At 29.6% G+C, this 15,610-nt stretch overlaps 1 protein-coding gene across 3 annotated transcripts in view; it reads right to left on the bottom strand.

The window, feature by feature from the left end:
* LOC117172191 (peripheral plasma membrane protein CASK) overlaps window positions 1-15,610 on the bottom strand; it is a 638,537-nt gene that overhangs the window by 596,665 nt on the left and 26,262 nt on the right. The window lies entirely within an intron of this gene.

The following is a 15,610-nucleotide window of genomic DNA, read 5'->3' as shown; positions in this document are numbered from 1 at the left end:
GGGAGCTCTTCTTAATATTTTGACACCAAAATCATGTCGATACACCTTACCGACTGCGAGTAAAGCCACCCACGCTTTAACTTGACAGACTGTATTTATTTAACTATATCGAGAATATTTTTAATGGAGCGACTGTAACGCCTAGCGAGATAGAAGATAATTTAAAACAAATAATTAGTGACAGAAGGTTAATTTCACAAGTGAGCCCTTTTACTATGTTTTTTATCACTCTTTAACTAGGATCAATTTTTCTAAGAAATCAATATCTTGAACAAATTTATGTATTCAAAAATCATTGTAACATATTTTAAAAAGTATATAAAGGGTTCGAACTGTTTTATTGTACAAATGGTGACTTCTTGGATTATTAATTTTTAGTATAAAATAAATAAAAACGCGGAAATATTTGTACTAATTTGCCGGAAATTTTTCAACGTAAAAGAATTTTTTAACGCAATAACTATTTAAATTAAACAATCTTAAGTTGAAAATTTTCGAAAAAAAGTTCAAATCGTTTCGGGTTTTGATTTCCACAAAAAAATTACATTCGGATTGTGGGACGAAAAGCAATCCTTATTGACCCGCCTCCTTCCTTCATTAACCCGAATTGTTCACTTTCTAGAAATTGTAAGCTATAAGCAATATATAAAATAATTAATTAATTATACTTCATTTCACAGGAAATAAACAAAACCAAAAATAGAAAAATATCATAATAATGACGTTGATTATTTTCATAAAACCAGTGCTTCCCTTGAAAAATATTTTTTTAAAGTCAAATTTTCGCATTTTCCTCGAAAAAAGCTAAAGATAGAAAAAATCGCAATAAAAGTTTAAGCATCTACACAAGGTTTATAAGAAAATACCTCTTGCTCTTTTGTGATCTTTTGAATCATTTGAGAGAAAGAATTATATTAGAAAATGAAAAAAATTGACCTCAACAATTATAAAGCTCTTATAAAACTAATAAAAAAAACTAATAAATATGGGAATAATAAAACCTTTTAATTATTTTCAATATTTTAAAACATTTTTCGCTAATTTTAAAATGGCATGCTGTTAGTTTTATTAAAACTCCTTTTAAGGCCGGAAATTAATTTTTAACCTAACTTTTTCTGGTAAACGATACAAGATATAACAATAGGTGTCAGAGGTATTTTTCTAAATATTTTTCGTAGAACATTTCTCGATGCATAAGCTTTTATTGGAAAATTTTTTATACCTTTCATTGTTTCCGAGCAAAATGGGAAGAATGCGATTTTTTAAAATAATTTTTTTTTTAATGTGAAAGAGACGTGTGTTCACTCGCACATAAACTTCGAATGATTGTCACAAATACAATAATTTTTTTGTTAAACTGTGAAATACGTGTTCATTTTATTTTCACCGTACATGGATAACAAATACTAAATCATTTAAACGCCGTGAGCTGGATATCTCTGCCTGATTTGAAATTGAATTGGACTGCTATTATTTTGGAAGTAATTAACTTATATATGCTCACATTAATTGGCAATTATCACCGTTTTCAGTTGAAATTATAACATTATTTTGTGTTGCTGTATTTAAACCAAACCAATTTAACCAAAAAAAGTTTTCTATATTAAATTACTATATTAAATATAATTATTAGAATAATTAGAATAAAAAAAGACTCGGAATCGAGTCGCATCTTCAGTATTCAGCAAGGGCTTCCAAGCCCACAATAATAGTCCCAATGCAATTTATTCATCTAAGACTTCTTTCATTATAAAGAAATTTCCGATCAATTTTCTCTATCAACCAAAATTACACTTGATTTATTACCAACAGCAAATAATTATTTCGAGACATTTGAGCATTTCAAGATATAAGATTTTCGATCTCGGAAAGTCTGAATTTTTGTTTAACTTTTCTATTACCTTTATGGGTAGTAAACGAGGTTGTTCCAGGAGAAAAGGGAATAAAAGTTTTTGGGTAATCTTTGCACATCAAATGAAACCATTCTAAGCCATAAAACTTTAGGTATCGGAGTTACGACATTGCTTAGATTTTTTTACATTTTTTATTATCTTAGGGGTAGAAAATAAGGGCATTCTAGAAGAGCAGAGGGTTGAAATTTGTTTTGTTTGTCTTTGGACAACAAATTAAACAATTTACGCCTTAAAATATTAGGTCTTGAAGTTATGGAATTTTTGAGATTTTTTTCTATTTTTTTTAACAATTTAGAGGTAATAAATTATTATTTTCAGGAATGGCTAGGGGAATGAAACTTTTATGGGGAATATTTATGCAAAGATTAGGATAACATTTAGAAATAATAGTAATCTAAGAAAACTCTGGACTTTTTAACAAAGTTAAAATAAAACTTTTAGATTTCAAGAACTAATAAAATTGTCTATATTAAAATTTATCAAAATTTAATCAGTACACGAATTTCTTCTTTTCTTCTGTTCACGAAGGTCTTTTTGCTTCTTCCATTGAACCTTCCATTTCTTTTAACTTAATTCTTACACTTTATCTGATATTTACGTTTTCCTCAAGTTTTATTTTCCAATTTTCAAATATAGAATACGCTATAAAATAATACATTTTATTTTATTTATTTTATTTTCCAGGTCTTCCTGGTCTTGTAGCAACCCTGTATTTCATCACTGAACATAGATCTAACAAATAACGAAAATAATAAGATTTCAAATACACGAAAGTTGGAAGCCTCCAAGTTCCGGACAGTTATTTATATTTTTTCAGGTCTGTAATACCATTTATCGAGTTGAATTCCCCATTCTACTAACGCATGCCGGCGCATTGTCGAGATATCTGTTGGACGTGTCTACCCATCGGATGTCCAATAATGTGGAAACAATAGAAATATATGTTGAGAAGCCTCGTGGGCTGCTTCCAATTCTCTGATGGATTTGAGGTTTCACTCGGGGTTCACCCATCGTCGAAAATTTCGAATATCCTACTGTCGGTCATCTTAATTAAACTCTAGAGTATTGAAGATACATTGGGTAATAAGGCAACCTAGCTGATCAGAAATTATGCTTGATAGACATCCAATCAGTTTAATCATTGTCAATTGAATCGACCTCGATTTTAGTTGTGCTTTTAATATCATGGAACAAGTTATTTCATAACTTTTCTGTTAAATTTGTTGTTAGCTATCGTTACAAAATCTGTTGAAGACTCAAGCAGTTTCTAATAATAACATGTATAAAAAAATGCACAAAGATCAACGTGTAACAGTAGCTGTAACAAAGGCATTATCCCCTCCACGTTTTTGGTTAAGGGTGTTGGAACCAGGAGCCAACCTCAAAACTGAATTACCTCATTTTACTCCAAAAACAGTAGCATTACATCTTTTTTTAAGATAATTATGACCTATTTCTGTTTTGAATCAAATCTGTATTCGGAATGAAAAATCAAACGATTTTAACACTTTTTGTTTAAAAAGCTTTTTTTAGATTTATACGCAACACAACACCTGACACACTTCAATTCATTCGAATTCAGCTCCAGCACCTTATATCGAAAACATAGTCGAAAAGGAAGTTTACTAATTGATTAATGACCGAAATCGCTCAAGAATTTCTCAATATTTTTCCTTATTAACTTTGGTAAAATAAACTTGTGATTTCCTTTATATTTTATTAGTGAAATGCTAAAATATTAGTATTTTGTTAATCGAACACTCAAACACTAATTCAAATAGTAAAATTTTTCACTAATGCAGATTTAGAGAGAGAATTTGGAAAACCCACTTTTCGAGAAAACAGCATTGAATCGAATAGTGCCGTAAGCGCATGTATTAAATTTACCGTTCAAACACAACATTTACCAACTTCGGGTGACTTCCGGAAAAAAATATAATCTAAACAAATAGAGCGTACATTGAAGTATGATTTCTCATCGAAACCCGTAAAACAATACTGTTGACCTTTTTTAGCAAAAACGCGAATATCTCCTAAGCCACGACGGATAAAGTGACGAGAAAATTCTTTTGACATAGTTATGAATATTTGAATTTAAAAAATTAGCGAAAAACTCAAACACAATTTTTTTCTAAAATAAAGTCCTAAAAAATGGCTCTTGGCACGATTTTTTACCTCTCGTCATTTTTTATATTTTTGTGTAAATAAGTCTAAAATTTTTTAACATTGATTTTTTCTCTCAATAAAATTTCAAATTCAGATGAAAAACCAATAATAACTTAATCTGAAAGTTTTAAAAACGTGTTGGTGAAATAATAATTAAGAAAATTTGAACAAATGTAGAGTATCGATTATTTCGAAAATATGTCCTTCCAAGGAAAAAGTTTGATGCAAAGTTGTTGAAAAAGTTAAATTAATTATGTTCTTCTTTGTTTTTTGCGACATCAAATTGTATTGATGAGAAAAAATAAATATAAAAAAATTTTTCCACGGAGAAAAAACTTTGTTAGTTCGACTTTAACCATTTCTTGTGTCGTTTTGGCAAAAAAAATTAATTTTTGTTTTCACAAAACAAAAAAGTTGTTATCTCTACATAACTAGGGCAGCAGAAGCCTAGAACAAGTTTAGAAAATAATCTAGGGAAAAAAACAGTTGGTTTTTTGAGTAAATTGACTTTTCTGAAAATCTCTAACGGATTTTGAAAGAAGATGAAAAATGCTATTTAAATCAGGAAGAATAAGATAAATTTCTATATCAGATTTAAAAAATATCACACTTGTGACAAAAGTATGAACTATGTTTTTATTTTCCGCATTTTCAATTTTTTAAATTCAAATACTCACCACAACTTTTTCAACCCAAATTTTTCAGCAAATCGCTAAGATACGTGTTGTCTTACTCTCAAGTTTGAATTTTTTAAATGTATTTTGGTCAGTCGACAGATTTCAATTCCTATTTCTCATTAGGGTGCCTAATAAAATTTATTATTTTTGAACTCTTTTAACTTGAAAAGGATACACAATGTTAAAAAATTTTGTTATAAAAAATCTTTCATGATTGAAAATGCATTTTCTTCAAGAGAAATTATCTTTTCTGGTTAAAAGTGCACTGTTTGGTTTAAAATTAATCTTTTTTTGGTTTCGGATTCAACTCTTACATTTTTTTGTTAAGAATTCATCTTTTCTAGTTTAAAATTCAACTACTTGATTAAAATTTGAAGTAATTTGTACAAAAAATTCAATTTTTGTGTTGAGGATGGATCATTTTAGTTGAAAATTCATCTCTTTGGTTTAAAAATCAATTTTTTTGTAAAAATTTAATCTTCCTGGTTGAAAATTCATCTTCTTGAATGAAAATTAAATTACAGTGAAACCCTCCAATAGCCCTCCCTTATATATCCCTTCCAAGAATTGAAGCCGTAACGCAGGTAGGTGTAACAGAAGCTGCGCGGCATACGCGGGATCTGCGGTTGTCACTCAGGCTAGTACTCGGGCGTGAACAAACAAAAGCGGAGCGGGCTATAATGAGTTAGTTCCCACCCACCATCAGCCCCAAAATTGGCGCTATAGAAGAGTTTTACTTCAAATATTAGGAATTTGAATCATGTCAATTTGAGTTTATTATAAGTAGGAAATTATTTATTAGCAGCAAATAAATCATTTAGCAAAAATTGTTAAGTGGTATCATAAAAAAAATCTCTTTCAAAGGTCGAAAGTTTTCTAAGGTCCTAATCTTCTAGCCATGAATTTTAAATAATCAATAAAAAGTTTGTGAACCAGGGGGGAAATAGGGAAAAGGGTCAAAATACTCGATTTAATGTGTTTTAAAGAATTTTTTAATTCAAGTGGAAAAGGGGGCAAAAAGTATAAGGTAAAAAAGGAGACGGACTGTGATCGCTGTAGTATCGATTTCAGACTGCTTCCCGGTATCGATACTGTACCATCTTAAAAGTTAGCACGTAATTGGAGCATTCATTATAAAAGTCTTTCTTTACGGCTCAAAGAAATTCCTTTGTTATCCAGAAACCTGATGCTAATTTTTCTTGAAATTTTTTCTTAGTTAAGACTTTGCGTGTTATACAAGGAAACATTCCTGTGGGAGAATTTCATTTGCTGATTTCCATTGCGGATTAGTATTGCATACAAAATTGCTCTACATTTAGTGCAAGACTTACGGATCTTGAATACTAATCCTTGAAATTTAAATATTTTATTGCTCGAATTTAGAATATTTGCTTTCAAATTGAGTTTAAATGGTTTACATAATTTCATAGGTGAGAAAATGTTCACACATGGGAAAAAGTTTTACATTCTAGTGCTTTCAAAGTAACCTACATTCTTTATTCGTTTTTTATTGACAGTTTCAAAAATTCTTACGATTTATTTTACAAATTGAAAATAAATCAGGTCCTTTGAAAGAGAAAGTATTTAATATTTATCAGTGCTTGAAATTTAGACTTAACTGTTATTAGCATATTTTTTTATTGGATCCCTTTTTCAACAAAAAGTCCATTGACTAGGAATTAAAGTAGGAATTCATTCAAAAATATTAGGAGGACGTACATTAAAAACCTATAGTTACTTCATTTTACATTAAACTGAAAAAATTGCCCTTATTTAGAAACCTAGAGTCAATCAAAAAAACTTTAGCACAAAAATTTGATATAGATACTTTGTATTGAAGCGATAAAAATATTGAAGAAAAATTTTTTATTCTGGATTTAAAAAAAAGAACGTTCGAGAAAACAGCTAAAACATTAGTATGTGTGTTCAACGTTCAGCTTCACCATTCTTGGCCATTATCCAAGAGGATGAAACCACTGCGTTTAGATATCCTGAAAACAGTAAACGACGTCGCTATTTATCAATAGTAAGAACGGAGCAAATGAGATAAAGAAATAAAAAAAGCGCAAATAAATTCTCAACACGATCATGCAATGGCAGAAAAGCTGCAGGCGGCATCTTCATTCCACAATCCTTGGAATGTGATTTAAATTAAATTACCTGCATTCTCCTTCTCTATTTCCTTTTTCACCTTCTTACTTAAGTTGTAACTCTAAATCTTCTGAAATCTCTTTAGGGCTTTGATTTTTGTAGATTTAAGAAATCAAACACATTTTAGGAATAATACTTTTCCTTTGTGATTTTAATAATTAAGATCGCCAAAAAACTTAATTTACAAAATTGCCTGACTTTTCCCTGATTTCTATTCATTTTCCCTGACGACCAGTATTCAAAATTCTGTTTCTAATGTTGTGATATTTTTAATATAGTATCTATTATAAACAGAATAACACAGTTTAAATTAATTGCTTTATTTCAACAAAAAATGACTTTTCTACAATAAACGATAAATTTTCAATCTAAAAGAATGCATTTTCAACAAAACACTTGACTTTTCTTCAAAAAAAAATGAGCTTCTAACAAAATATTTGAATTTTCGTACAAGAAAGTCAATTCATTTATCAAAAATGTTGACTCTTGAACTCGGAGAGTTGAATATTTAACAAAAAGGTAAATTCTAAATGAAAAATGCAATATAGTTCATGTTTCAACCAAAAAAAAACAGTGAAATTTCTGCCGAAAGAGATGAATTTTAAAACCAAAAAGACGAATTTTAATTTAAAAAGATAAAACTGATCTTCTTTGCTTGAGCATTCAACTATTTTGTTTGAAAATATTTGTTGAAGAACTTTGTTAAAAAATCATTTTTATGTTGAAAACTTATCGTTTTTGATAAAAATTCAACTGTGTCGGTAAAGGTGGAATTACTTTGTTGAAAATTTATAATTTTTTGGTGAAAATACATGTTCTGGTTGAAAATTCGATTTTTGTATGAAAAATTCATCTTTTAGCCTAAAAGTTTAACAATTTAGGTGAACTTATTTTGCGACAACTGAAAAATCTTTATTTGTTGAAAATTCGTCCTTTTGGTTTTAAAATTCATGTATTTAAAATGAAATTTAATCTTTTTTGTTGGAAACATCAACTATTGCACTTTTTGTTTGAGAATTCGTCTTTTCAGGTTGAGATTTCAATTACTTTGTAAAAAATTTAACTATTTTGTGGGAATATCAAGCATTTTGTTAAAAAATCCTCTTTTATGGGAGAAACGTCACTGTTTTGTTAAAAAATAAATTAATTTGAAAACTTTGTAATTTGTATCTGACTATTGTTTTATTCTGTTTATAAAAGATCCTATGCTAAAAATATTAAAAGATTATAATGTTGGTATTTGATAAAATTCCACTATCTTCAAATCTGTTAAAATCTGTTTCAAATCAGAAAAATGTTACGGTTCATTACGCGGATGAGGGGGGGGGGGGTCCTGGGACAAAACCTATAATCCGTTACGTAATTTGAGTACGGCCCCAACCAAAAAAGAAGAATTTTCAACATTCCCTCATTTTTCCCCGAGTGTTAATATTCAAAGACCGGAATCTTAATCTTGCAGCAATTTTAACATAGGATCTTTTACAAGCACAATAAAAGAATTTCAAATTAAAAATCAAATGAAATTAAAAATTCAGATTAAGAAATTTCTAATTGATTTATTTATTATTTATTTACTTGGCAGTTATTTAAAGTGCCCTTTCATAAAAATTCCCTAACTTTTGCAAAATTTTGTTTCAATAATCCTTAAGTTTTTTCTGCCTTTCCATGACTGATCAAATTCCCCGTTATCAAGTTATCCCTCACCTATACGAACGCCTTGAATAATATTACTTTCCTGTATTAATAATTTCGGAATTTAAATTTCACAAAAATTGAAATTTTCTTTTCATCACAAATTATGGTCATGTCCACAAGATTATCATTTTCTCTTGGTAAACGTAGAAGAATTTTTAATGATACCTCCAGTGAGTTGAAAAATACAGAAATCCAAGCACGTGATTCTCTTCTTTACTTTCAACCTATGTTTTTCATTCAACAGATGCACAATCATGTGTTGTAATTTGATGGATAACCTTTAAAATATTTACAATTCCTCATCTTAACACACATACCTGTTAATTTATATTATCTCCCTCTACTTTTAACACAAAATTGATACACGCCTTTTTGCCAGGAAACTTATATTTTATTCATGCCGATTTTTGTGTCCTCTAGATTATGCAAATATATTCAAAGACGGATAAATTTCAGTAAAAAAATTAATTTGTGCATGATTAGGGTGGAACGTTCTTAATTGAAACTACATAGAGAAAAGAATATAGTTCGTTCAACAAAATCGTTTCTTTTGACTGTACACGGAGTAAAATAGATCGAGAAACTTTACCAAATCGAACTGCACTTTAATTAATACTATACTTGGTAGTTGACATTTTAATAGACATAATTATAAAATATATAAAACGTTACATAAAGATTAATGAAAAAAAGTTGGGTAAAATCCGGTCGAGGACTCGGTAGAAAATATAAGAGGGTTTATAGGAAAGTCACGAGGGAATCACTCACGCTCGAGAAATTTTAACTACCAGTTTGGTAAAACGTAAGCTTTTGTGAATAAAAAAGAACTTATACAGCCAATCAGAATACAATTTCTTACACATACACATACACAATTTAGCTTAAACAATTACATTAAATTACAATACATTACATACAATACACTCGCACGCTTTTAACAATATTAACGCTATTAAAAATCGAAAACGCTGCCACGGGTTTCGAGCCTCACGGCTAACCTAATGGTTGGGCTACCGGAAAAAAATCTCAGCATTATAAAGTTGAAGTATGAGTACGTCAGGGCCGTGGAAAAAAATATCTGGGGCCGTTTCAGCAAAACTTGTAATTTTAACATTTAATTAATGAGCGGGTTTTTAAATTTATGAGAAGTAAATAAAAAAATTGGATAATTTTTCATTTAAAATTTTCTAACCTTGAAACCCTAAATTGTTTCATTTTTAATATTTTGAATGTTTACATCGTCTACTTTTTCTAAAGTATTTTTTATGTAAAATATTCAAGCCATTAAAATTTAGCATTAGAAACCTAAAAATTAAGTTGACATAAAAACTCTTAAATTAAATTAGGTTAAAATTTCAGGAATTAAATCGAATATGCAAGCAAATACGCTTTACAGGATTTATTAATTATATTGCATTAAAACTTATGCACATGAAAATATGAATAACACACATAACTTGAGAAAATTTTGAATGTCTCTTCTTGAAATAAGTCTTTATTCAAGATTTACAATTGAAGATACTTTAATTTTTAATATGTGCAATTTATCATGTAGTTTCGAATGTTTTTTTAAATAATTCAATTTTAGATACTCACAATTAAACACTCTACAACATTAAAAATGTATAAATAAAAATTCTGGATAATTTTGAAGATCTAAATTTAAATTTTCAACTCTACACCTACCAAACTGAAGAAATTTGTATTGTGTATCATCATCAGAACTGAAACTGTTTTAATGGTGGTACTTACATAATTTTCAACGTTTCATTTGAAAAAATTAAAACTTTTCAATTTTAAAGTTGTATAAATAAAAATTCTTAAATTTGAATGATTTTTAAGGCAATAAGTAAAGTTTTAAATTCTAACTCTTCCAAATTGAGTAAGTACTAATTTGCAAAATATAAAAAATGTAATTAATTTGTCTGAATAATTATTGCCAATAATTAATTAAATTGATTTATTTTACAAATCAATTAAATGGTGCCGTATTATTCAACTAAAATTTTGATTTTACCATTTCAATTGTAAATCGAAGGAGTGGCTAGATTCATTGGTCTTCGCCGATACTACATTTCCTGTAAGATTTTACAGAAATATATTTTATTCTCTTGAAGAAAAAATCTATAATTGTTGAGTAATTGTCAAAAATTTAATTTGTAACCTATGCTCACCTCTGCGGCCTTATCCATCCAAGTAATTATTACGTATTTTACTGAGAAGTTTGCACACATATTTCCAATACATGTTGAAAATTTCTTCGATAACTAGAATAATTTTAAAAATTTGACGAAAAAGTGATGATCACGAGGATATAAGGTTTTGGGAATGTAAAGAATTTATTTTACTGAACAATATTTTTCATTTCTTACAAATAATAAGTTTCCTCATAAATTAATTAAACCCATTTTCCCTACTAAATACGCAAAAAACAATTTTTGCATCCCACTTAACGGAAGAAAAATCTAAAAATTTAGTAAGAAAACCTCTAACATGACAAAAACCACTAAAATGGCAGCACTGAGGCTGAAGTCAGGGGCGCCAACTTCGATTCGTGGTAATTCAATTTTTAATTTTCTGCTTTAATTAAATCTTATTTTATTTTGCAATTTTATAAACTAATATTTTTATTAATAAATACTAAACGACAATGAGGAATGTAAGTAATTTTAAAATACGACGTTGAAGTTTGCCACATATATGGATTTGAAAGTTGCGTAATTAATTTTTTTAAAACTAAGAGTCATATCAAAAAAGTAAAAACACCTCTGAATTGGTCTCGGAAATATCTCGGCAAGCATTTTTTATTTTTTTATTTAAACAATTTCTTGAACAGTTACGCCATTTGTTATCTTTCTGCAATTTTTATAAACAAAATATGCATCGGATCGAAAAACCAAGTGCACCATTGCATTCCTCTCGAAAATATTTAGATGTTCATTTTTTTGTTTTCTTTTTTATACCCATTTCTAAAACAACTAGCGCAATTGTTGTTCAGCGCACTGTTGCTCCCTGTCCCTAAATATGGATTTAAAAGTTGTGTAATTATTTAAAAGAAAACTAAGAGTCATATAAAAAAAATCCGAAACGATTCTAGACGTGTTTTTACTCTTTTGATATAAGTCTTAGTTTTTTAAATTAATTATACAAATTTAAATCTATATCTACGGATACGGAGCAACAATGCGCTGAACAACAAATTCATTAATTATTTAACAAATAGTTATGAAACAAAAAATCACACCTATATATTTTCGAGAGGAATGCAATGGTGCACGCCGAGATATTTCCGAGACGAATCCAGAAGTGTTTTTACTTTTAAGATATGACACTTAGTTTTTTTTTTAATTAATTACACAACTTTAAAATCCATATCTGTGGCAAACTTCAACGTCGTGAAAAATTAGGGAGGCGATGGAAGAAAGTAAGATACTGCGTAACTATCGGTTTACCAAACTGTCAAATAAAGTCTAACGTAGCAAAAATGAAAAGCTCGCTCACAATGGACAAACTGTCATCAAATATGCAGGAGATTATAACATAACCAAAATTAATTTTTCTGTAGAATCTATTTAAAACATTGCCAAACCTTTAAGTAAGCAATACATTTTTTACCTAGAAAGAATAACCGAAATTTCTCATTCTGTAACCGATTTTGAGAGAATTATTGTCGTTGCATAATTTAAAGTTTGCTTGACTTTAGATTTGCAAACATTACTTAACAAGCGTGGAACTTTATCTCATTTTTCCTGAATGTGTGACAGAATAGTTTTCAATAATTACACCACGTGCATCAATGATTCCGTTTGAAAATCTTTACTGTACATTTGGAAAATTAATCTGCGTTATTAAAGTTTACCGAACTGTCATTTATTCTTTAACATTTCGCAAGACAGTACAAATCATCCCACAGTACAAATCATCCTTTAAAGATGCTAAAAAGTAAATTAAAAAAAAATAGGTGCCAATAAAAGTTTATACGCTACATAATCATGTCATTCAATTCTTAATAAGATATTTTTATTTGTTTAACCCTTAATAATGTAATGAATAATTATTCATAAGTTCTTAATTTTTATTAAATTTCATAATATTCCCAATTTTTGCAAATAATGTAAAAGTTATCACCTAAATGAATTATGAGGGCAACGACCCATCTAAGAATATAATCCAATATAGCTGTACCAACAGAGCTACATAAACATGAATAAATTTCATGAAAAATTGAGAAAGAACATTTACTTTTTGTTATATTGGACGATCAGTTGATTTATATTTAACAAATTATGCTAAAACCCCTGAAAAGCTTATCATAATGTATTTAAAATAAGGCAGTGGCTACACTGAGAAAACTATATCGCATGAATTACAATATATACCGTAATTCCTGCGCTATATATCGTAATTATCGCATTATAATAGCGCAAAATCGTTATATCGTACATTGCAAGTTTTTACATTATATATCCCATAATTGTGCAATCTATAACGTAAGAATTCAATTTTATTAAGCTATCACATTGTATTTCTTCATTTCTGATCTCGCGAGGGTTCGAGTAGTGAAGAAGCGATCACAGGAAAAATTAAAGATAAAGTTTACATCGATTCCAGTTGAAAGATTCACCGGAACAAAAATTAACCTTGCCAGATAAACTTGACATGATTCGAAGATCATTTCCGATTTTTAATGCCTCCTGGATAATCTTTCGCCGTATAATCGCTTCATTTTTATTCGAGATGTAGCGACAATTACGACGCCAGCGCTATCCTGCGTCGTTTAACTTAATTAAATTGGAGAGAAACGGGGATTCCCATCTGTCAGGGGGGTCCGTTCATTTTTCGGAACGGTAAAAATTAAGAAAGGTAACATTTCAGAATGGGTTATAATACATAATGGTAAAACCTAGGAATAGCAAAAATTCGGAAAGAGCAATAATTCGGAAATCCAAAACTCTGAAAGGTATTACTTCGGAAACCAAAGAAGCGGAATGGGTAAAAATTCAGAAGCGTTAAAATTAGGAGGGTGAAAAATTAGGAATATGTGAATATACGGAGAGGATAAATTCGGAAAGTAGAAAAATTCGGAATTGTTAGTAAATATACCTCTTAGCAGGTGTCTAATTGTTTATTTATGGTAGCAAACAAATGTTTATCACAGTGTTTATTATGATATGCTATTCAAATTTACTGTGATAAATATTTGTATGCTACCTTAAATAAAAAATTATAAGCCTGCTAATAGCAACATTTATTTACTATTCCGAATTTTTCCTCTCCGTATATTTAGTTATTCCTAATTGTTCACTTTCCTAATTTTAACGTTTCCGAATTTTTACCCATTCCGCTTCTTTGGTTTCCGAATAAACACTATTCAGAGTTTTGGATTTCTGATTTATTACCTTTTCCGAATTTTTGGTATTCCTAAGTTTTATCATTATGTATTATAACCCATTCTGAAATTTTACCTTTCTTAAATTTTATTCGTTCCGAAAAATGAACGGGTCCCTCTGTCAGTTACTTTCCGCGCTTTTGCTAAGTTTTAATTCCTGTACTACTACGATAGTCTAATTTATTTCGGAGCAAATATATCAGTAAACAAATTTTTTCGTGTTATCTGTTGCTGATTCTACATCTTTTACGGAAACTTCCGCACTTCAGCGTGACGCAATAGACGAGATCTGAATTATTCTCGTAACCTCTGTGAAACTTTCAACGAAATATGTTTAATGTTTAACCGTTGTAAATATCACCTGCAGTAAATTTTAACTTTTTTCTTTAATTGTTTTAAATCTGGTGTCCATATTTATAGCTCGAATTCACTCATACTTTGCCTTTTTCCCATTGCTGCTAAGAACGCCGTGGCAGACGACAGCAAACAAATTTAACTTAATTTTTTCTGTGATATTAATGCATTATAATATCGTACAAAGGTCCGGGTCCTGCTTTTGCGTTATCATATTGCTCTTTCTTGTAATATAGATGTTTTGCGATATCTTTTTCACTGTGTACGTTTACCGAAATTTTTCTACAAATAGTCAGATTTTTTTGTACGAATGTGGAGGATCTGGAACAAAAAGCTATTTGCCCCAAAATTTCGGTACAAATATCCGCATGGTTTCGGCACGTGTAGACACTTCCTTAACCCTTAAACGGCCAAAACGCCACTACCGGGATACTGCTTTTCGACGGCCAATAACTAAGACTATTCGACACTAGAAAAAATTGAGACACATATATTTTTATTGCTTAAGATCTCCTCTTTCCGACGGTGCCGATGAAATTCCTCAAAAAATTTATTTATTATCCCAAAATGCAGTTTAAACAAAAAAGAAAACGGGATTTTTCGTGCCTATTTTTTTCTTGTGAACCATTTTCCAAAGCTTTTCGAGACTGTAATTAACCTGGAATCTCACTAACCGGTGGAATAAATGTCTAAACTTTGAGAATCCATGGTTCAAAGATCGAATTTTCGTTTTGGTATTTTCAAAATGGCGTCTTAATGGCAAAATTTTTGTGAAAACATTCATGAGTTTTTTTACAATAAACGATGCGCTTTTCGGAAAAATCATCAGGAATAAAAAGTTCTTGTAATCAGCCAAGGAATACGCCTGAATTTTTTCAAAGCGTTTTGAGCAAAATTTTGGATTTTGCAGATGAACAATTTTTGCAAAATTCAAAATTTTGCTCAAAGCGCTCCGGAAAAATTCAGGCGTATTCCTCGGCTGATTACAAGAACTTTTTATTCTTGACAAATTTTCCGAAAAGCGCATAGTTTTTCAATAAAAAATTTCCAACGACTCCGTAACCTTTATTGCACTCTGACATCAAACCACACCTTCACCACATTGTCATGCTGGGAATTTTCGAGTAAACCCAGCAAAAAAAATGCCAAAGCGTAAAGCCTTTAAAATTGCAACAAACTCCGAATCGGAATGGGATTCCGCTGAAAATGATGAACGTATCATCATACCTAATCCAGATTACTCTGGCTCTGATGGAGATGATTCA

The sequence above is a fragment of the Belonocnema kinseyi genome, chromosome 4, assembly GCF_010883055.1.
Source record: "Belonocnema kinseyi isolate 2016_QV_RU_SX_M_011 chromosome 4, B_treatae_v1, whole genome shotgun sequence".
In the NCBI taxonomy this organism is placed as follows: Eukaryota; Metazoa; Arthropoda; class Insecta; order Hymenoptera; family Cynipidae; genus Belonocnema; species Belonocnema kinseyi.
Note: the sequence above shows the minus strand (reverse complement) of the source record. Positions and strands in the feature narration are given on the sequence as shown.